This window comes from Bos taurus, chromosome X (genome assembly GCF_002263795.3).
Source record: "Bos taurus isolate L1 Dominette 01449 registration number 42190680 breed Hereford chromosome X, ARS-UCD2.0, whole genome shotgun sequence".
Lineage (NCBI taxonomy): Eukaryota > Metazoa > Chordata > Mammalia > Artiodactyla > Bovidae > Bos > Bos taurus.
The window spans coordinates 92,439,308-92,464,791 of NC_037357.1; the positions used below are offsets into that span (position 1 = coordinate 92,439,308).

At 37.8% G+C, this 25,484-nt stretch overlaps 1 protein-coding gene across 6 annotated transcripts in view; it reads right to left on the reverse strand.

The window, feature by feature from the left end:
• Nucleotides 1–25,484, reverse strand: part of PFKFB1 (6-phosphofructo-2-kinase/fructose-2,6-biphosphatase 1) — a 100,834-nt gene that overhangs the window by 68,615 nt on the left and 6,735 nt on the right.

Genomic DNA, 25,484 nt, shown 5'->3' on the forward strand with positions numbered 1-25,484 from the left:
CTTTAGCCAGACTCATTAAGAAAAAGGGAGAGCTCAAATCAATAAATTAGAAACGGAAAAGGAAAGGTTACAAGTGACATCACAGAAATACAAGGGATCATGATACTACTATAAGCAACTATATGCCAATAAATTTGACATCATATTAATAGAAGAAATGAGCAAATTCATAGAAAGGTACAATCTACTAAGACTGAACCAGAAAGAATTAGAAAATAAAAACAGACCTATCACAAGTACTGAAATTGAAACTGTGACTAAAAACTCCCAATGAACAAAAGTCCAGGACCAGATGTTTCACAGGAACATCTATCAAACATTTAGAGAAGAGTTAACACCTATCCTTCTGAAACTATTCCAAAATACTGCAGAGGAAGGAACATTCCCATACTCATTCTGTGAGGCCATAATCGCTCTGATGATAAAACCAGATAAAAATACCACACAAAAAATATCACTGCTGAACACTGATGCAAAAATTCTCAACAAAATAGTAGCAAGCCAAATCCAACAATACATTAAAAAGATCATACACCATGATCAAGTGGGGTTATACCAGGCATGCAAGGATTTTTTAAAATCTGCAAATCAATCAATGTGCTGTATCAACAAATTGAAGAATAAAAATCATATGATCATCTCAATAGATGCAGAAAAATATTTTGACAAAATTCAACAGCCATTTATGATTTTAAAAAAGCTCTCCAGAATGTGGGCATAGTGGGAGAGAGGGAACCTACTTCAACACTGTAAAGGCCACATATGACAAATTTTCAGTTAATGTCATACCCAAAGGTGAACAGCTGAAAGCATTTCTTTTATGATCAGGAATAAGACAAGGATGCCTACTCTTGCCACTTTTTTTCAACATAGTTTGGGAAGCCCTAGCCATGGCCATCAGAGAAGAAAAAAATAAATAAATAAAAGGAAGCCAAAATGGAAAAAGAAGTAAAATTGTTACCTTTTGAAGATTACATAATACTATACATAGAAAATCCTAAAGATGCTACACTAAAACTACTAGAACTCATCAATGAATTTGGTAAAGTTTCAAGATATAAAATAAATATACAGAAATCTGTTGAATTTCATTTTTTTTTCTTTTGAACTGTTTATCTTGTGTCTGGGTATAGCCAATTAACAATGTTGTGATAGTTTCAGGTGAACAACGAAGGGACTCAGCCATACATATACATGTATCCATTCTCCTCCCAATCCCCCTCCCATCCAGCCTGCCACATAACATTGAGCAAAGCCTCATGTGCCATACCATAGGTCCTTGTTGGTTATCCATTTAAAATATAGCAGTATGTACATGATCATCTCCAACTCCTTAACTATCCCTTTCCCCTGAAAACCATAAGTCTTATAAGTCTATGAGTCTCTTTCTGTTCTGTAAGTAAGTTCATTTGTATAATTCTTTTTAGATTCCACATATAAGGGATGCCATATGATATTTCTCCTTCTCTGTCTGACTTACTTCACTCATTATGACACTTTCTAGGTCCATCCACATTGCTGCAAATGACATTATTTTATTCTTTGTAATGGATGAGTAATATTCCATTGTATATATGTACCACATCTTCCTTATCCATTCCTCTGTCAATGGACATTTAGGTTGCTTCCATGTCTTGGCTATTGTAAACAGTGCCGCAGTGAGCATCGGGGTGCATGCATACTTTCAGATCATGTTTTTCTCCAGATACATGCCCAGGAGTAGGATTGTAGGGTCATAAGGCAGCTACATTTTTAGATTTTTAAGGAACCTCCATACTGTTCTTCATAGTGGCTGTACCAATTTACATTCCCACCAACAATGTAGGAGAGTTCCCTTCTCTGCACACCCTCCCCATCATTTATTGTTTGTAGACTTTTTGATGATAGCCATTCTGGCTGGTATGAGGTGATATCTCATTGTAGTTTTGATTTGCATTTGTCTAATACTTAGTGGTGTTGAACACATTTTCATGTGTCTATTGGCCATCTCTATGTCTTCTTTGGAGAAATGTCTATTTAGCTCTTCTGTCCATTTCTTGAGTGGGTTGTTTGTTTTGATGCTGTTATGTGTCACAAGCTGTTTGTAAATTTTGAAGACTACTCCCTTATCAGTGACATCATTTGCAAATATTTTCTTCCTATCTGTGGGTTGTCTTTTCATTTTGTTATTGTTCCCTTTGCTGTGGAAAAGCTTCTGAGTTTAAATATCCCCATTTATTTGTTTTTATTTCCATTATTCTGGGAGATGGATTGGAAAAGATGTTGTTGTGATTTATGTCAGAGAGTGTTCTGCCAATGTTTTCCTCTAGGAGTTTTGAAGTGCTGGGCTCACATTTAGGTATTTAATCCATTTTGAGCTTATTTTTGTGTATGGGGTTTAAAAATGATCTAATTTCATTTTTGTACATGTGGCTGTCCAGTTTTCCAAACATCATTTGTTGAAGAGACCATCTTTCCGACATCATCTTGCATCCTTTGTCATAGATAAGTTGACCATAGGAGCATGGGCTTATTTATGGGTTTTCTAGCCTGTTCCATTGATCAATATTTCTATTTTTGTGCCAGTACCATATTGTTTTGATGACTGTAGCTTTGTAGTAGTCTGAACTCAGGGAGCCTAATTCCTCCAGCTACATTTTTTTTTTTTCTGTTTCATTTCTATACACTAACAATGAAAGTTTAGAAAACGAAGTGCAGAAAACAATCCCATTTATCATCTCATAAAAAAAAAGAATACATAGGAATAGCCTATCTAAGGTGACAAAAGTCCTGTACTCCAAAAACTATAAGAGGCTGATGAAAGAAATCAAAGATGACACAAACTGATGGAGAGATATACCATATACTTGGATTAGAAGAATTCAGTTCAGTTCAGTCACTCAGTCATCTCTGACTCTTTGTGACCCCATGGACTGCAGCACATCAGGCCTCCCTGTCCATCACCAACTTCTGGAGTTTTGGAAGAATTAACATTGGCAAAATCACTGTACTACCCCAAACAAGGCAATCCCTATCAAATTACCAATGTTCACAGAACTAAAACAAAAAGTATTCAAATTTGTATGGAGACAGAAAAGACCCCAAACAGCCAAAACAACCTTAAGAAAGAAAAATGGAGCTGGAAGAGTCAGGATCCCTGTCTTCAGACTATACGATAAAGCTACTGTTATCAAGACAGTATGGTACTGGCACAGAAATAGAAATACAGATCAATTAAACAGGATAGCAATCCCAGGAATAAACCTGTACACCTATGGTCAATTAATCTATGGCAAAGGAGGAAAAATTATACAATGGTGAAAAGACAATCTCTTGAATAAAGAGTGCTGGGAAAACTAGACAGCTGCAGATAAGAAATGAAAATAGGATATTCTTTAACACCAAACCCCAAAACAAACTCAAAATCGATTAGAGACCTAAATGTAAGCCTAGAAACTATAAAATTCTTAAACAAAGATATAGACACAACACTCTTTGATGTAAATTGGAACAATATATATTTTTGACCAATCTCATAGAGTAAAATAAAAACAAAAAAATAAACAAATGAGACCTAATTATACTCAAAAGCATTTGCAAAACAAAGTAACCCACAAACAAAACAGAAAGACCACCTATAGAGTGGGAGAAAATATTTGCAAATGATGTATCCAACAAGGAATTAATTCCCCAAATTTACAAACATGAGGCTCAATATATTTTAAAAAAACAACCCAATCAAAAAATGAGAAAAGACCTAAATAGACATTTTTCCAAAGAAGATACACAGATGGCCAAGAGTCACATGAAAAGGTGCTCAACATTGCTAATTATTAGAGAAATATAAGTCTAAACTACAATGAGATATCACATTACACCAGTCAGACTGGCCATCATCAAAAAGTCTACAAATAATAAAAGCTGGAGAGGGTGGGGAGAAAGAGGAACCCTCCTACACTGTTGGTGGAAATGTAAATTGGTAAAACCACTATGGAGAATAGTATGGAGGTTTCTTTAAAAAGTAAAAATAGAGCTACCATATGATGCAGCAATCCCATTCTTGGACATATATCCGGAGGAAAAAAAACATGTTTTGAAAGGATGCATGCATTCTGATATTCATTTCAGCAATGTTCATTACAACAGCCAAGACATGGAAGCAGGCCTAAATTGTCCATTGACAGATGAAAAGATGAAATAGATGTGGTACATATATATGATGGAATGCTACTCAGAAATTAAAAAGAATGAAAAAATGCCATTTGCATCAACATAGATTGACCTGGAGACTACCGTATTAAGTTAAGTAAGTCAGAGAAAGACAAACAGCATAAGATATTCTGTATATGCAGAATCTTAAAAAATTATACAAATGAACATTTTTGTAATACAGACAGACTCAGAGACTTAGAGAACTTATTATTACCTGGGGAAAGGAGGGAGGAGGATAGATTGGGAGATGGGATTGACATGTACACACTGTTATATATAAAATAGATAATCTACAAGAACCTACTGTACAGCACAGGGAACTCTGCTCAATACTGTGTGATAACCTAAATGGGAAAATAAAAAAAAAAAGATACATGTATATGTATAGCTGAATCATTTTCCTGTACATCTGAAAGTAACACAACATGGTTAATCAAATATACTCCAATATAAAATAAAAATTGAAAAATAAAATTAAATTAATATGGAAAGTAAAAGGAACTAGACTGACTAAAATAATTACAAGACAAGAAAAATTTTGAAAGAAACTTTCTACTTGATTTTAAGATTTACTATAAAGCTATAGTACCCAAGACAGTGTAGTGTGGGCAAAGGATAGACATATAGATCAATGGAATGGACTAGAAACCCCAGAAATAAATCCACTCAAATGCAGTGAATGCAGTGAAAGCCATGCAGAAGCTTTTTAGTTTGATGAAGTACAACTTATTTATTTTTGCTTCTGTTGCTAGTGTTTTTTGTGTGATATCCAAGAAATCCTTGCCTAGACTAATGTCATGAAGCTTTATCCTTAAGTTTTCTTCCAGGAGTTGTACTGTTTCAGGTCTTTTATTTAAATAGCTAATCAATGTTGACTTGATTTTTGTGTATGTTGTAAGATATGGGTCCAATTTTACTCTTTTGCATGTGGATATCCACCTTTCTTACTACCATTTGTTTAAGAGGCTCTCCTTGAAATCAATATCATCAAGAAATTATCTGCACTTCCATGTTCACTGAAGTATTATTCACAGTAGCCAAGATATAGAAACAACATAAATATCCATAACTGATAAATGAATTAAGAAAATACGGTACACACATGTAATTGAATACTGCTGCTGCTGCTAAGTCGTTTCAGTCGTGTCCAACTCTGTGTGACCCCATAGATGGCAGCCCACCAGGCTCCCCTGTCCCTGGGATTCTCCAGGCAAGAATACTGGAGTGGGTTGCCATTTCCTTAAAAATAAGGACATCCTGTCATATGTGACAGTGTGGATTTACCTGGAATACATTTTGCTGAGTGGAATAAATCAGTTACACAAGTACAAATACTGCATGATTATACTTATATGAAGTATCTAAACTAGTCAAAGTCATAGAAGCAGAGGGTAGAATGGTTGTTCAATGGGTATAGAGTTTGAGTTATGGAAGATGAATAAGTTCTAGAGATTTATTGTAATTGTGCCTACAATTAACAATAATTATTATTCACTTAAAACATTGTTAACAAGGTAGATCTCATATTAAGTGTTCTTGTCACAATATAAAAAAACAACTGCCAGTTGTTGAATTTTGGTATCAAATCAAATAAAAATGCAATTATCTAAAAATAAACGGTATTAGGGTATTGTTGTTTTCCCAAGCTGTCGTAGAGGAGGACAAATTTTCTTCATGTATTTCAACCAAGATAACGCACTACAACAGATTGAATGCAGAACATGTAATACATCTACTATTAAGTCACACATAAAATAGGTTTTTAAATACATGAAATAATTTTTCTTCATCATTTTTTGGGGAAATAGTTATTTTTGTGAAAAATATGCTATTTATGTTAACATGTAATTGGTTTATTATTTTCATGTTTAAATGGGTTCATAAAAGCATATTTTAAAGGAAAAATATGTACTATACAATCATTAATTTTAAAAAAGCAAGAGTGTCTATTAATATCCAGTTAATTATGTTTCAGTGCACAGAAAAATACTACATGCAAAAGAGAATTACATAATGATAAAAGATCAATCCCTTAGGAATATATAATAATCCAAATTATATGCATACCAGAAAACAGAGTCTCAAAATGAATGAAGCAAAACTAAAAGGAGAAAAGAGACAAATGCACAAAGACTCTTGAGGACTCCAACATACACTCTCAGGAATTAATAGAATCATTAGACAGAAAATCAGCAACAATATAGAAGAATTAAGCAACATAATGAATCAGCAGTATCTAATTGACATATAAAAGTACTACATTTGAAAACACCAGAATAAATATTTTGTTCTAGTGACCATGGCACATTTTCATGCTCTGGGCCATTAAACAACATTCAGTAAATAAAAACTGATTGACATTAACATAGTGTATTCTCTTATCCTAAAGGTAACAAAGTAAAATCAGTGAAAGAATGAAGACAGGTAAGTCTCTAAACACTTGAAAATTAAAGAACATACTTCCAAATAATCCATGACTGATAAAAGAAGTCTCAAAAGAAATTTTGAAAATACACATAAAACTGATTTAAAGTAAAAAACAAAAACAAAAACAAAAAACCCACGTCAAAATATGAGGGTTGCAGCTAAAGCAATGGTGACAGAGGGATTTATAGCACTAAAATGCTGTAAACTGAAAATGCTATACATTGAAAAAAAGGCTCAAATCAATAATCTAAGTGCCACTTAAAACAAAAACAGGAAAAAAGAGCAAAATAAACAAAAGCAAGCAAAAGGAAAGAAATTCTAGATAAGAGCAGAAATCAATGACATTGAAACCAGAATAACAATAGAGAAAATGAATAAAACAAAAAGTTGATTACTAAATAAATAAATGAACCATTCAGTGAAAAATCAATGAACAACCTTTGGCAAGACTGACACATATAAAAAGAGAGGAGATAAAAATGGCCAATATCAGCAGTAATATATAGGAGATATCACTACATATGCTGCAGTCATTTAAAAGTTAATAAGGGGCTTCAGGTTCAAGATGGCAGAGTAGAAGCACATGTGCACATCTCTCCTGTGAGAGCACCTAGCTGTTGAACAACCATTGGCAGGAGGACACTGGAACCCACCAAAAAGGTACCACAAACCCAAAGACAAAAAAGCTGCAGTGAGATGGTAGGAGGGGCATAATAATGATAAAATCAAATTCCATTCCTGCTAGGTGGGTGGCCCACAAACTGGAGAAAAACAATATGAAAGGAGTTATCCCACTGTTGTGAAATTTCTGAATCCCACATCAGGCTTCTCACTTGGGGATCTGACAAAGTGACTGAGAGTCCCCAGGGAATCTGGCCTTGAAGGCCAGCAAGGTTTGATTATAGGACTTCCACAGGACTGGGGGAAACAGAGTCTCCAGTCTTGGAAAACATAACAAAATCTTGTGTGCACCAAGGCATATGAGAAAGGAGTAGTGACCCTACAGGAGACTGAACAAAAATTACCTGCTAGTGTTGGAGGGTCTCCTGCAGAGGTGTTGGTCAGCAGGGGCACACCACAGAGATGAGGGCACTGGCAGCAGTAGGCTGGGAAGGTCCCCCTTGGTATAAACCCTCTTGGAGGTTGCCATTAACCCTACCATACAGCCCACAGATCCCAGGGCTGGGTAACCATAGGCCAAAGAACTAACAGGGAGGGAATGTAACTCCACCCATTAGCACATAATTGGATTACAGTTTTACTAAGAAAGGCTGTGCCCACCATTTCAGTTCAGTTCAGTCCCTTAGTCCTGTTAGACTCTTTGTGACTTCATGGACTGCAGCACGCCAGGCCTCCCTGTCCATCACCAACTCCAGGAGCTTACTCAAACTCATCCCCATTGAGTCGGTGATGCCATCCAGCCATCTCATCCTCTGTCATCCCCTTTTCCTCCCGGCTTCAATCTTTCCCAGAATTAGGGTGTTTTCCAATGAGTCAGTTCTCATCAGGTGGCCAAAGTATTGGAGTTTCATCTTCAATATCAGTCCTTCCAATGAATATTCAGGACTGATTTCCTTTAGAATGGATTGGTTGGAACTCCATGCAGTCCAAGGGACTCCCAAGAGTCTTCTCCAACACCACAGTTCAAAATCATCAATTCTTCAGTGCTCAGCTTTCTTTATAGTCCAACTCTTACACCCATACATGACTACTGGAAAAACCATAGCTTTGACTAGATGGACCTTTGTTGGCAAAGCAATGTCTCTGCTTCTTAATATTCTGTCTAGGTTGTTCATAACTTTTCTTCAAAGGAGCAAGCATATTTTAATGTCATGGCTGCAGTCACCATTCGCAGTCATTTTGGAGCCCAGGAAAATAAAGTCTGTCACTGTTTCCATTGTTTACCCATCTATTTGCCATGCATCTGGTCCCATCACTTCATGGGAAATAGATGGGGAAACAGTGGAAACAGTGTAAGACTATTTTGGGGGGGCTCCAAAATCACTGCAGATGGTGACTGCAGCCATGAAATTAAAAGACGCTTACTCCTTGGAAGGAAAGTTATGACCAACCTAGATAGCATATTGAAAAGCAGAGACATTACTTTGACAACAAAGGCCCGTCTAGTCAAGGCTATGGTATTTCTAGTGGTCATGTATGGATGTGAGAGTTGGACTGTGAAGAAAGCTGAGCGCCAAAGAATTTAAACTGTGGTGTTGGAGAAGACTCTTGAGAGTCCCTTGGAGTGCAAGGAGATCCAACCAGTCCATTCTGAAGATTAGCCCTGGATTTCTTTGGAAGGAATGATGCTAAAGCTGAAACTCCAGTACTTTGGCCAGCTCATGCGAAGAGTTGACTCATTGGAAAAGACCCTGATGCTGGGAGGGATTGGGGGCAGGAGGAGAAGGGGATGACAGAGGATGAGATGGCTGGATAGCATCACTGACTCGATGGACGTGAGTCTGGGTTAACTCCAGGAGTTGGTGATGGACAGGGAGGCCTGGCATGCTGCAATTTATGGGGTTGCAAAGAGTCGGACACGACTGAGCGACTGAACTGACTGACTGATGGGACTGGATGCTATGCTATGCTAAGTTCTCTGAATGTTGCGTTTAAAGCCAACTTTTTCACTCTCCTCTTTCACTTTCATCAAAGAGCTCTTCAGTTCTTCACTTTCTTCCATAAGGGTGGTGTCATCTGCATACCTGAGGTTATTGATATTTCTCCCAGCAATCTTGATTCCAGCTTTTGCTTCATCAAGCCCAGCATTTTGAATGATATTCTCTGCATGTAAGTTAAATAAGCAGGGTAGCAATATATAGCCTTGACGTACTCCTTTCCCAGTTTGAACCAGTCAGTTTTTCCATGTCTGGTTCTAACTGTTGCTTCTTGACCTGCATACAGATTTCTCAGGAGGCAGGTCAGGTTGTCTGGTATTCCCATCTCTTAAAGAATGTTCCACAGTTTGTTGTGATCCACACAGTCAAAGGTTTTGGGAGAGTCAATAAAGCAGAAGTAGATGTTTTTCTGGAATTCTCTTGTTTTTTTGATGATCCAGCGGATGTTGGCAATTTGATCTCTGGTTACTCTGCTTTTTCTAAATACAGCTTGAACATCTGGAAGTTCACGGTTCATGTACTGTTGAAGCCTCGCTTGGAGAATTTTTGAGCATTATTTTGCTAGTGTGTGAGATGAGTGCAATTGTGCAATATTTTGAACATTCTTTGGTGTTGCCTTTCCTAAGGACTGGAATTAAAAGTGACATTTTCCAGTCCTGTGGCCACTGCTGAGTTTTCCAAATTGGCTGGCATACTGAGTGCAGCACTTTATTAGCATCGTCTTTTAGGATCTGAAATAGGTCAATTGGAATTCCATCACTTCCACTAGCTTTGTTCGTAGCAATGCTTCTTAAGGCCCACTTGACTTTGCATTCCACGGTGTCTGGCTCTAGGTAAGTGATTGCACCATCATGGTTATCTGGTCATGAAGATCTCTATTGCACAGTTCTTCTGTGTATTTTTGCCACTTCTTCTTAATATCTTCTGCTTCTGTTAGATCCATACCATTCTTTTCTTTATACTTTATATATTTTCTAAACTTTTAAAGAATGAATGTATTATCATAGAAGCTAAATAAGAAGAAAGTAAAATATTAAATATTATTAGTTCTTATAAAGTAATGTTGCCCATCCTCAGCTTTCAATAAATTATTTGCTATAAGCTCAAAAAATCCAATATTACAAATAAAGAATTATAGAGAATGGTTAAGTGTGATTCAGTGCAAGTCTGCAAGGTTAGGTGAACATTCAAAAATATCAATTAATGCAACCCATGATATTGACAAGCTATTGAAGAAAAATATGTCAATGCACATAGGAAAAACACTTCATACTTTAAAAACCGATTAGTAATAAAAATTATTAAGTTAGGAATAGATGTGAATTACTTAAACTTGATAAGGAACCTTTAAAACAAAAGCATACTGTCATTATTAGCCTTAAATGTGAAAGACTGAATGACTATCTATGTAGAAATCCCCAAAACCATACAAATCCTTAGAACTGACAAATGAGTTCGACAAAGTTGACAGATACAAGATCAATATACAAAAATCATCTTTCCACGATTAGGAGTTCTATTTGCTGGCATATTGAGTGCAGCACTTTCACAGATAGCTCAACTGGAATTCCATCACCTCCACTAGCTTTGTTTGTGGTGATGCTCCCTAAGGCCCACTTGATTCACATTCCAGGATGTCTGGCTCTTGGTGAATGATCACACCATCGTGATTATCTTGGTCATGGAGATCTTTTTTGTACACTTCTTCTGTGTATTCTTGCCACCTCTTCTTAATATCTTCTGCTTCTGTTAGGTCCCTACCATTTCTGTCCTTTATTGAGCCCATATTTGCATGAAATGTTCCCTCGGTATCTCTAATTTTCTTGAAGAGATCTCTAGTCTTTCCCATTCTACTGTTTTGCTCTATTTCTTTGCATTGATTGCTGAAGAAGGCTTTCTTATCTCTCATTGGTATTCTTTGGAACTCTGAATTCAAATGGGTATATCTTTCCTTTTCTCCTTTGCTTTTCACTTCTCTTCTTTTCACAGCTATTTGTAAGGCCTCCTCAGACAATCATTTTGCTTTTTTTTTGCATTTCTTTTTCTTGGGGATGGTCTTGATCCCTGTTTCCTGTACAATGTCACAAACCTCCGTCCATAGTTCATCAGGCACTCTGTCTATTAGATTTAGTCCCTTAAATCTACTTGTCACTTCCACCATATAACCATAAGGGATTTGATTTAGGTCATACCTGAATGGCTTAGTGGTTTTCCCTGCTTTCTTCAATTTAAGTCTGAATTTGACAATAAGGAGTTCATGATCTGAGCCACAGTCAGCTCCTGGTCTTGTTTTTGCTGACTGTATAGAGCTTTTCCATTTTTGGCTGCAAAGAATATAATCAATCTGATTTTGGTGTTGACCATCTGGTGATGTCCGTGTGTAGAGCCTTCTCTTGTGTTGTTGGAAGAGGGTGATTTCTATGACCAGTGCTTTCTCTTGCCAAAACTCTATTAGCCTTTGCCCTGCTTCATTCTGTAATTCAAGGCCAAATTTGACTGTTACTCCAGGTGTTTCTTGACTTCCTACTTTTGCTTTCCAGTTCCCTATAATGAAAAGGACATCTTTTTTGAGAGAGAACCAGAGAAAGAGCCTATTAAGAAGAGCCCTCCTTGCGTCGGAGCTAACCTCAAAGACTACCTTTGCCAGACTTTAATTGGGTAACACTGCTGAGCAATGTATGCTTTAAGGGCATTGTAAAATATAATAGCAATCAGCTTGTAATTTATGAATCCCAGAATGTAACACCAGATGAAACTGATAGCTTTATAATCAGGGAAGTGAAGTCAGTTGTGTTGGACTCTTTGCAACCCCATGGACTGTAGCTTATTAGGGTCCTCTGTCCATGGGATTCTCCAGGCAAGAATACTGGAGTGGGTTGCCATTTCCTTCTCCAGGGGAACTTCCCAGCCTAGGGATCAAACCTGGCTCTTCTGCATTACAGGCAGATTCTTTACCACTGAGCTGCCAGCAAAGTCCCACGGCCTCCAAGAAGTAACACCAAAGGCTTCCCACTGCAGAGAAATAAACTTCTCTAAAATAGGCTAATCAAGTCACAAAGTGAAGAGTTATAATTCAAACCCACAGGAACAAATGAACAGAATCAGACAGTAAATATCAATATACTAAACTTTATTTACGTGCTCTCTTTTATTTTCTCAGCTTCTTTAAAACATAAAGTTTGTAAAATAACAATAATATATTGGGGGTTTTAGCATGTAAAGATATGATATGTATGAAATAATAGCACAGAAAAGAAAATGGAATATAGTTATATAAGGGTAACATTTCTATATCTGACTGGAATTGTTAGTACAAATCTAAAGTAGATTCTTCAAGATCTCTTCAAGAAAATTAGAGATACCAAAGGAACATTTCCAGCAAAGATGGGCACAATAAAGGACAGAAACGGTATGGACCTAACAGAAGAAGAAGATATTAAGAAAAGGTGGCAAGAATACACAGAAGAACTGTACAAAAAAGATCTTCACAACCCACATAATCATGATGTGTGATCACTCACCTACAGCCAGACATCCTGGAAAGTGAAGTCAAGTGGGCCTTAGGAAGCATCACCATGAACAAAGCTAGTGGAGGTGATGGAATTCCAGATGAGCTGTTTCAAATTCTGAAATATGATGCTGTGAAAGTGCTGCCCTGAATATGCCAGCAAATTTGGAAGACTCAGCAGTGACCACAGGACTGGCAAAGATCAATTTTCATTCCAATCCCAAAGAAAGGCAATGCCAAAGAATGGTCAAACTACTGCACAATTGCACTCATCTTACATGCTAGTAAAGTAATGCTCTAAATTCTCCAAGCCAGGCTTCAGCAATATGTCAACTGTGAACTTCCAGATGTTCAAGCTGTATTTAGAAAAGGCAGAAGAACCAGAGATGAAGTTGCCAGCATCCGCTAGATCATCTTAAAAGCAAGAGAGTTCCAGAAAAACATCTATTTCCACTTTATTTACTATGCCAAAGCCTTTGACTGCATGGATCACAGTACACTGTTGAAAATTCTGAAAGAGATGGGCATACCAGACCACCTGACCTGCCTCTTGAGAAACCTGTATGTGGGCCAGGAAACAACAGTTAGAACTGGACATGGAACAACAGACTGGTTCCAAATAGGAAAAGGAGTATGTCAAGGCTGTATATTGTTACCCTTCAGAGTACATCATGAGAAAGGCTGGGCTGAATGAAGCACAAGCTGGAATCAAGATTGCTGGGAGAAATATCAATAACCTCAGATATGCAGATGACACCACCCTTATGGTAGAAAGGAAAGAAGAACTGATAAGCCTCTTGATGAAAGTGAAAGAGGAGAGTGAAAATGTTGGCTTAAAACTCAACATTCAGAAAACTATGATCATGCCATCTGGTCTCATCACTTCATGCAAATAGATGGGGAAACAGTCTAAACAGTGGCTGACTTTATTTTTGGGGGCTCCAGAATCACTGCAGCTTGTGACTGCAGCCATGAAATTAACAGAAACTTACTACTTGGAAAGAAAGTTATGACCAACCTAGACAGCATATTAAAAAGAAGAGGCATTACTTTGTCAACAAAGATCTGTCTAGTCAAGGCTATGGTTTTTGCAGTAGTCATGTATGGATGTGAGAGTTGGACTTTAAAGAAAGCTGAGCATCGAAGAATGGATGCTGTTGAACGGTCATGTTGGAGAAGACTTTTGAGAGTCCCTTGGACTGCATGGAGTTCATTGGAAGGACTGATGTTGAAGCTGAAACTCCAGTACTTTGGCCACCTGATGTGAAGAGCTGACTCATTTGAAACGACCCTAATGCTGGGAAAGATTGACGGCAGGAGGTGAAGCAGACTGCAGAGGATGAGATGGTTGGATGGCACTAACTCAGTGGACATGAGTTTGTGTGAACCCTGGGAGTTGGTGATGGACAAAGAGGCCTGGTATACTGCAGTTCATGGGGTCACAAAGAATCGGACACGACCAAGCGACTGAACTGAACTGAAAGTAGATTCTAATAGTTGTATATGGAAAGCCCTAGAGCAACCACTATGGAAATATCTCAAAAATATATAGTAAAAAACATATTTAAAGGAATTAAATATTAAACTAGGTAAAATTAACACAAAAGAAAGGAGGAATATGGGGAAATGACATAATCTATATAGAAAATTTTAAAATGGTACATTTAAATCCAACTACATACATAATAATATTAAATATTAATGGATCAAGCCATCTAAGAAAGAGGTGGAAAATGTCTGACTGGATTAAAAAAAAATAAAAAAACAAGATCTGGGTTTATGATGCCTACAGAAAATACACTTTAAATTTTAAGATACAGATAGATTAAAAGTAAAAGAATGTAAAAAGTATATCACACAAAGAGCAACCAGAAGAAAGATGAAGTGGCTATACTAATATCAGATGAAAAGATGTTAAAAAACATTGCTAGAGATATGTAGCAATCAGTGTAGAACTCTGAGACCTTGGTCTTGTTTTCAGTAAACATTCCACTCCATTGTCCTGAAATCCTCTAATGTGTCTTTCTGTGAAGTTGCTCAGTCATGTCCGACTTTTTGCGACCCCATGGACTGTAGACCACCAGGCTCCTCCATCCATGGAATTTTCTAGGCAAGAGTACTGGAGTGGGTTGCCATTTCATTCTCCAGGGTATCGTCCCAACCCAGGAATTGAACCCGGGTCTCCTGCATTGCAGGCAGACGCTTTACCGTCTGAGCCTGTCTTTAGTCTGATAAATTATCAGCACTCAGATCCAAGAAAGGGCAGTAATTAGCTTCTGTTCCAAATGCCTGGGAAAAACAACCAGTGATCATTAATCTTAAGCCCATATATCTGGTAAAATGTCTAGGTGGTGTTAGAAAGGGTGATGTTAATCCAAGGATCAAGGGAAGCCATAAAGTTGTTAAATATCTTAAATTTTAAATTGATTGGGTAGACACCCATGATTTAAGGAAGGATATAAAAACTGCTGTAAGTCCCACCTTGGCGGGGGGGGGGGGGGGGGACTCTTTGCTCCCCGTCAGGGTCTATGCTGAGAGCTTTGTACTTTCCTCCTCTTTAATAAATCCTATTTGCTTGCTACCTTGAGTGTTTGCTCATGGATTCCATTCTTTGGGTCCGTGGACAAGAACTCAGATTCCCATCTCACTGGGAAGAGACAGCTATTAGCTGTGAAAAGACAGTCTGAAGGGACAGGTATAAGGAGCTCCACAACTAGGAGCATCCTCAGAAAAAGCCCAGGACATCATAGAAGCAAAGTATCATTATTCCTCCCCCCACCCACCAGCATCTGCAGGCACTGAGAGGAGTCCCCTTCTGAGCAGGGAGGGCTATCAGATCAGGGTCTCCTCTGCCCTCTGGAGCTCTGGTTGCCTGAGCACCAATCATCCCAAAGCCTCCTTGGGAATCACCACTGGGTGCCTCTCTCTGGGACAAGAGTCTGCCAATGCTGGTGGGGACTGAGTGCTAAAGTATGAGGTTGGTAGAACTGATTCAGGGAGAGGAACACGGTTGACTGTGTGGATACAGCAAAGGGTGTTAACAAGGAGGGAAAGGATGCACAGCCATGAATGCTCCTAGACAAGGCATAGTGTGCCTGGAAACTGAGGCACCACTATTGAGATACGTGTATGGGGGCTAGGTCACCATCACCTCCACACGCCAGAAACTGCCTGTATATGCACTGTTCAGTTCAGTTCAGTTGCTCAGTCATTTCCGACTCTTTGTGACCCCATTGACTGCAGCATACCAGGCCTCCCTGTTCATCACCAACTCCCGGATCTTACTCAAATTCATGTCCATCGAGTCGCTGATGCCATCCAACCGTCTCATCGTCTGTCATCCCCTTCTCCTCCCACCTTCAATCTTTCCCAGTATCAGAGTCTTTTCAAATGAGTCAGCTCTTCGCAACAGGTGGCCAAAGTATTGGAATTTCAGCTGCAGCATCAGTCCTTCCAATGAATATTCAGGACTGATTTCCTTTAGGATAGACTGGTTGGATCTCCTTGCAGTCCAAGAGACTATCAAGAGTCTTCTCCAACACCACAATTCAAAAGCATCAATTTTTCAGCACTCAGCTTTCTTTATAGTCCAACTCTCATATCCATACATGACTACTGGAAAAAAACATAGCTTTGACTAGACAGACTTTTGTTGGCAAAGTAATGTCCCTGCTTTTTAATATGCTGTCCAAGTTGGTCATAGTTTATCTTCCAAGGAGCAAGCATCTTTTAATGTCATGGCTGCAGTCACCATCTGCAGTGATTTTGGAGCCCAAGAAAATAAAGTCTGTCACTGTTTCCATTGTTTCCCCATCTACTTGCTGTGAAGTGATGTGGCCGGATAGCATGATCATAGTTCTTTGAATGTTGATCTTTAAGCAAACTTTTTCACTCTCCTTTTTCACTTTCATCAGGAGACTCTTTAGTTCTTCTTCATTTTCTGCCATAAGGGGGGGGGTGTCATCTGAATATCTGAGGTTATTGATATTTCTCCCAGCAATCTTGATTCTAGCTTGTGCTTCATTCAGCCTGGCATTTTGAATGATGTACTCTGCATATAAGTTAAATAAGCAGGGTGAGTACATATAGCCTTGATGTACTCCTTTCCTGATTTGGAAAGAGTCAGTTGTTCCATGTCTGGTTCTAACTGTTGCTTCTTGACCTGCATACAGATTTCTCAGGAGGCAGGTTAGGTGGCCTGGTATTCCCATCTCTTGAAGAACTTTCCACAGTTTGTTGTCATCCACACAGTCAAAGGCTTTTGTGTAGTCAATGAAGCATAACAAGATGATTTTCTGGAACTTACTTGCTTTTTCAGTGATCCAGCAGATGTTGGCAATTTGATCTCTGGTTCCTTTGCCTTTTCTAAATCCAGCACTGGGGAGCTAGCTTATTTAAAGCTGCTTGTTGGTCCCTGTTACTGCAAGCAACTATTGCACACCCCAGTCAGTAAGTAAATGTGCCCCAAGAAGCCACTGCTGGTGCTGAGCAGGGCCCTGTGGGACGCCTGGCATGGAGGCCTTTTTGTCCCTCATTTCCTACAGACAAGACTCCAGCATCCATGCTCTTCTCTCAGTTTCAAAGGTCAGAACAGTTGCTAACCAAAGAAGGAACAGCAATGAAACCACCTGAGGTAAGATTAAAGGACCAGAGGGGCTCATCAAAATTAGGAGGCTGGACCACCTAAGAACTTGCACACACCCTAATTGTGTTGAAGAAAGAATACAAGACTGTTATTGCATTTATCCTTATCACAAACTCCTGCCTGACTATATAACCTTTCCCTACTCACCAAGATTTGTAAGATGGCAGTGCAAAAGGACATGCACTCATCTTCTCCTGTGAGAACTACAAAATTACAACTCACTGCTGAACAACAATCAACAGGAGAATGTTGGATCCCAGCAAAAAAGATACCCTACATCCAAGGGCAAAGGAGAAGTCCCAGCAAGATGATAGGAAGGGAAAAAATCACATTTAGAGTCAAATCCCATGCCAGCCAGAAATGCTTGGAGGGCTCAAATAAAACCTTGTGCACAGCAGGAGATCCCACAGAGACTGAGTCAGTCCTGCCTTTGCATGTTTGAGTGTCTCCTGTGGAGGTACAGGCCCTGCAGGGGCTCTGGGTGCAGGAGACCTGGTTATGGCATAAGCCCTCTTGCAAGAGGTTGCCATCAACTCCACCATAGAGCCACCAGAACTTACACAGGACTGAGGAAACAGATTCTTAGAGGCCACAAACAAAACCTTTTGTGCACCAGGACCCAGGAGAAAGGAGCAGTGACCCCACAAGAGACTGACCCAGACTTGCCCATGAGTGTCCAGGAGTCTCTGGTGGAGGCATGGGTCGGTGGTGGCCTGTTGCATGGTCGGGGGCACTGAGTTCAGTGCGTGCACTGGATCTTTTGAAGGAGCTCACCATTATCTTCACTACCTCCACATTAGTTTGGCCTCAGTTCAAATAACAGGGAGGGAACACAGCCCCACCCATCAACAGAAAATCGGATTAAAGATGGCCTTTCCCATCACACAAGACCCATCCCCCCCCCCCCCCCACCACCGCCACCAGTCAGTCTCTACCATCAGGAAGCTACCATAAACCTCTTATCCTTATCCTTATACATCAGAGAGCAAACAAAATGAAAACCACAATCACAGAAAACTAAACAAACTGATGACATGGACCACAATCTTGTCTAACTCAAGGAAACTATGAGCCATGCCATGTAGTGCCACCCAAGACAGATGGGTCATGGTGGAGAGTTCTGATAAAACATGGTCCACTGGGGAAGGACATGACAAACCACTTCAGTATTCTTGCCTTGAGAACCCCATGAACAGTATGAAAAGGCAAAAAAATAGGACACTGAAAGATGAACTCCCCAGGTCAGTAGGTGCCCAGTATGCTACTGGAATAAAGTGGAGAAAACAACTCCAGGAAGAATGAAGAGATGGAGCCAAAGCAAAAACACCCACTTGGGGATGTGACTGGTGATTTAAGTAATGTCTGGTTCTGTAAAGAACAATATTGCTTAGGAACATGTAATGTTAAGTCCATGAATCAAGGTAAATTGGAAGTGGTCAAACAGGAGATGGCAACAGTGAACATTGACATATCAGGAATCAGTGAACTAAAATAGACTGAAATGGGTGAATTTAACTCAGATGACTATTATATCTACTACTGTAGGCAAGAATCCATTTGAAGAAACGGAGTAGCCATCATAGTCAACAAAACAGCCCAAAATGCAGTACTTGGATGCAATCTCAAAAATGACAGAATGATCTCTGTTCATTTGCAATGCAAAGCATTCAAATATCACAGTAATCCAAGTCTATGCCCCAACCAGTAATGCTGAAGAAGCTGAAGTTGAATGTTTTTATGATGACCTACAAGATTTTCTATAACAAACACCCCAAAAATATGTCCTTTTCATTATAGGGGACTGGAATGCAAAAGTAGAAAGTCAAGAGATACCTAGAGTAACAGGCAAATTTGGCCTTGGAGTACAGAATGAAGCAGGGCAAAGGCTAACAGAGTTTTGCCACGAGAATGCACTGGTAATAGCAAATACCCTCTTCCAACAACACAAGAGAAGACTCTACACATGGACATCACCAGATGGTCACTACTGAAATCAGATTGATTATATTCTTTGTAGCCAAAGATGGAGAAGCTCTATACAATCAGCAAAACAAGACTAGGAGTTGACTGTGGCTCAGAGCATGTCAAATTCAGACTTAAATTGAAGAAAGTAGGGAAAACCACCAGATCATTCAAGTATGACCTAAATCAAATCCCGTACAATTATACAGTGGCAGTGAGAAATAGATTCAAGGGATTAGAGATTCTTCTCAAGTGCAGATTGAACATCCTCTAGGATGACTATACTTTTAAAAATGGGCAAAACCAGCTGTTAGTGAAGATATAGAGAAATTAGAATCCTCATATATTACTTTTGGAAATATAAAACATGAATTCACTTGAAAAACCAGCTTAGCAGTTCTTTAAATCATTGTATTAATAGGTAGAATTACCAGAGGACTTAGCATTTCTACTTCTATGTATATATTCAAGAGAAATGAACAATGTGCCCACCCAAAAACTTGTACACAAATGTCCATGGCAACATTGTTCAAAAGTGGAAATAAACCAAATTTCCCTCAATTCATATTTGAATTTGCTAAACAAAATTCTGTATATCTATATAATGGAATATTATTCAGCTTTAAAAAGGAATGAAGTATCTACACATGCTACAACATGGATTAACTGAAAATATTATGCCCAGTGGAAGAAGCCAGATACAAAAGAACATATATTGTATGATCCCATTAATGTGAAATATCCAGAATAGATAAATCTATGGTGACAATAAGTAGATTTTAGTGGTTTGCCAGTGGCTAAAGGGAGGGGGGAATCTGGAATGACACTAAAGCATATGGGGTTTCTTTGGGAGAGTGTGATGAAAATGTTCTGGAATTAGTGATGATGGTACATAACCACGTGAATATACTAAAAACTACTAAGTTGTACACTTTAAAATAATGAGTTTTATGGTATGTGTATTATATCTCTATCAGAAACATTTTTCTTACAGGCCATCATGTAAAAGTCTATAAATGATGGAGAGGATGTGGAGGAAAAGGAAACCTCCTATGCTATTGGTTGTAATGTAACCTGGTACAGCCACTATGGAGAACAGCGTGGAGGTTCCTTAAAAAACTAAACATAGAGTTGCCATATGATCCAACAATCCCATTCCTGGGCATAAACCCAGAGAAAAATCTAGTTTGAAAAGACACATGCATCCTTATGTTCACAGCAGCACTATTTACAATAGCCAAGACACAGAAGCAACCTAAATGTCCATCAACAAATGAATGAAAAAAAAAAAAAAAACAAACAGGTGAATGAATAAAGAAGATGTGATACATATATACCATGGAATGTTGGAGAAGGCAATGGCAACCCACTCCAGTACTCTTGCCTGGAAAATCCCATGGACGGAGGAGCCTGGTAGGCTGTAGTCCATGGGGTCACGAAGAGTCAGACACTTACTGAGCGACTTAACTTTCACTTTCATGCATTGGAGAAGGAAATGGCAGCCCACTCCAGTGTTCTTGCCTGGAGAATCCCAGGGATGGTGGAGCCTGGTGGGCTGCCATCTGTGGGGTCGCACAGAGTCGGACACGACTGAAGTGACTTAGCAGCAGCAGCATGGAATGTTAGTCATGAAAAAGAATGAAATAATACCGTTTGCAGCAACATGATGAACTTAGAAATTATCATGTTAAGTGAAGTAAGCCAGAGAAAGACAAGTGTCATATGATATCACTTATAAGTATAATAAAAAAAATGATACAAGTGAACTTATTTACAAAACAGAAATAGACTTACAAACATAAAAGAAACATGGTTACCAAAGAATATAGTGGGAGTTAGGAGAGAGATAAATTAGGAGTTTGGAATTAATATATGTAACCCTATATAAAATAGATAAACAACAAGGGCTTACCGTATAGTACAAGGAACTATAATCAATATCTTATAATAACCTCTAATGAAAAAGAACCTGCAAAAGAATGTATAGAATATATATATACATACATATATATTCTGAATTGCTCACAGTTGAAACTAACACATTATAAGTTAACTACACTTCACTAAAATGGTAAAAACATTATTTGAAAGTGTATAAATGATATACTAGGTAAATATAAAGCTAAATAAAGCAAATATACATATAATAATGTCAGAAAAAATTGTAGGACAAAATGTTAATTATACTAGATTAGCAGAAATTTCCTTACACGTTGATAAATATTCAGTTTACCAGAAATATATAGCAATTTTAAATTTGTAGCTATTTACAAAGATTCAAAATTGACATAGTTACAAGGAGATATTAACAAATTTTTCATATCAACAAGCAGACAAAATCCTGGAAGAATACTAATTGAAGTATATAGTATTCTTAATTGAATTGTAAAATGTATATTTTTTTCAAGTGCTCATGGAATTTTTACCAAAAATTACCATATGTTGGTCCATAAAGCAAATCTCAATAGATATCAAAGAACTGAAATCATACAGTTTGTTCTTGAAGAAGGATGGAATCAGACAGGAAATGGTAAGGGCACTGATCTAGCAAAACAGAAGCTGACCCAAGGGTTTGGCACCAATTTCTAGAGGACTCCGTCTGTGTCAGGCATTAACTCTTCAGTTGCTAGATGATAATCTATAGGTCTTAGCAGTCCTGAGAAAGGGACTGAGGTGGCCAGGGCAACTGAGTGATATAGAAACTAAGAAAGCCCTGAGCAGTGTCTATTTACCAAATAGTCTGGAAATACTTTAAAAATTCATATGTCCATACAACTGTGCATCTGTGGAATACCAATCTGTTTCATATGATAATTATAGCATCAGATGCTTATATTTAAAAGGAAGAAAGTCTGAAAATTAATAAACTGTGCATCCAACCCCAGAAGTTAAAAAAGAAAAACAGAGTAAGTAAAAAAAAAAAAGTATAAAAAAAGAATAATGATGAGGAAAATGGCTAAATAAAAAGCCAGAGACATAACAGAAAGAATCAGAAGGCCAAAAGTCGAATATTTTTTAAAATTTATAAAAGTGACAAACTTATGGCAATATTGATCAAGAATAAAAAAAAGAAGGTACAAATAAACAAGGATAAGAGGATATAATTGCAAATGAAATAGAGACTTTAAAAATATGGATGTAAGTTTATGCAAATAAATTTGAAAAGTGATGTGAAATAGAATAATTCCTAAAAAAGCATAATTTAACAAAACTGACAAGAAGGAATAGCAAACCTGAATGATTCTGTAACTATTCAAAAGATTATATCAATTATTTTTTTTCTCACAAAGAAAACACCTGGTCTGATGTTTTTACCTGGAAGTTGTGCCAAATATTTAAAGAACAAATAGTTCCTTGAATAACCTCTGTCAGAAAATAGAATGAAAGGAAGTAGTTCCCACTTCATTTTATGACACAAAAGTCAAACAGGGAACAATGAGAATGGAAAAAGTACAGGTCAATCTCATTCATAAACAAAATGCCAAATCCGTAAATAAAATATTAATGAACAAAATCCAATATTTATCCTAAGACTTCAAGACAAATAAAAGACAAGAAAAATCTCTAGTGTAATTCACATTAACAGATTAAAACAGAAAAGCAATCTATCATCTCAGTGGATACAGAAAACGTGTTTATAAAATTCAACATCTACTCATTTTTAAAAAATCCTATTGGCAAACAAAGAACAAACTGGAACTTCCTTAACCTGTTAAGTGATACGTACAAAAAAATTACAGCAAACTTACTCAATGGTGAAACTTTAAAAACATTACCTTTAAAATTAAGTCCAATATAAACATGAGTAATTTTAACATTTTTATTTGACATTGGTGTTAATGTGTTGAAGGTAGGAGGTCCTAGCAGTGATGTAATATAAGAATAAGAGATTTTAAAAAGTAAGGATTGGAAGGGAAAATAGAAAGCTGTTATTTACATATAAATTATCAAAATTAAGTTTATCAAGTTTGCTAGTTGCAAATGCAACACACAAAAACCCCCACAATTATAGCTGTATACATTAGCAATAAAATGGTATAAAATGTAACTTTCTATAAAGGTATACAATAGCAACAAAATAAACAAAAATTATAATGACACACAAGCCCTTTTCAATTATAAAACTTCACTTAACATTAAAAACTTCTAAATAGAGACACACCATATTTATAGAAGACTCAATATCACAAAGATGTTAACTTTCCTTAAAATGATATATAGATTGACTGTAATTCCAATTCCAATCAAAACACCAAAATTTGTATACATGTGTGTAATTTGAAAAACTGATTCCAAAATTTATGGGGACAAAATTTTTCATTGTGTAATTGTTCATAACCCTAAACTAAAAATTACATAAATATATATCAACAGTAAAATGGATAAATAAATCATGGGATATTTGCAAAATGTAATATTACACAGCAAAGAGAATAAACAATTGCATGCAACAATATTATAGATGGCACAAAATATAATGTTGAATGAGAAAAAAAGTCACAGATGAATATACACAGTTGTTCAAGAACTTTACACACTAATGCATTTACTTCTCAGAATAGTCATTAAATAATTGTGTACCTCTACCACCCCCAGGTCACTAAGTTTATTATATCTGTGGTCTGACATAATTCAGTCAATCACTTATGAGTCACTATCTTGTACACACAGATCCCCATGCTTTGCTATGGTGAGGGTAGAGTGGATGTAGCAAAGAGTTACCATTTACTGGGTATCTGCTATGTGCCAGGCTTCAAGCTTGATGCTGGGGATATGATGGCAAAAGACCACACACCCACCTTCTTGTTTAAATAATAACAGTAACATTGAGTACTTACTGTACACCTGACATTCTTCAGAGCATTTTATATGCTTTAGCTTTCTAATTCTCCCAATACTATTACTAACTTCTTTTTACCGATGAGGAAATGGAAGCACATGTAAGTTAAGAGGGATCCAGACATCCAATGTCACAGAAGCAGGAGGTGGCAGAGCTGGGACTCAAAGCTAGGCAGTCTGAATCACTAAACACCCCAACAACGTGGGGAAGTAGGTATTAATTATGTCTTATAGCTGAGGAGAGACAAACTCTTAAAGTGAATGCATATTTATTTTGCATCCTCTATATGACAGAGACTATATTATGTGATTTATGTATATTATTTCTCCAACTGAAAGACAAGAGTTCCCAGGAATATAAGGGCTCTAACTATAGAGGACCCAGGTATGCAGAGAGTGGCTTGCCTGCTTGCCAGCTTAACCCAATAGCCCCTTAGAAGGAATAAAAGTGGCTTGGTGGGTGAGGGTGGGATGTAATTTTCAGTTTCATCTGGGCTCCTTGATCTCCAGATGAGTGATTGAAACTGCTGATGGAGAGGAAAAGGAAGAACAAAAGGCTAGGTTTTTTTTCCCTCTCTCCCTCCATCCATACCCTCCATTCTACATAGTATATTTAACATCCTACATCTTCCTGGATCTTCCTCTCACTAGCTGTGAGCCTGGACCTCTTCTAGCATTAGCATAGTGGAAGCTTGGTCAGCTGGTCCTTAAGATGTGTGGGTCCCACAGTCCATAGCTGTCTTATCTCCACCCACCTTATGGTTCCTCAGGTCAAAATTCTTGGGCTGCAAACACCTTGATCTGCAAACTGTCCCCTGTTATCTATGGGAAATGGTATAATCTACTTAAAAATATATTTACAGGTTTTGTTTGCTTTCCCCCTTTGACCCTAGTCTTTCTTAATTTTTCAAAGTGGACATTACACCAGTAGTCTATCCCTGGATGTCTTATCCCTCAAATTTCTAGAGCAGCAAATGTGTCCATATGTGCCATGAAGGCAATGCAGGAGACAGGACACCAGTCTTTACCAACCCAGTTAGGCAGGACACCCAGCTTTTTCCAACCCAGTTAAACCCAGTTTCTCAAGGAGGCTTGAGAAAAGGGAGGACCAAAGCTGACCAATGATATGGAACTGTTGTGTACCCAGCACCTGTCCTCTAAGAAATAATGCCAAGAACTTTATTTCACCCAAGCGCTATCAGACAGTACAGATTTCCAGACATTTAACTGAGGTCACCAAAATAAAACATTTAGGCTAGCACTGATCTAGAATAGTCAGATTTCAAACAAGAAG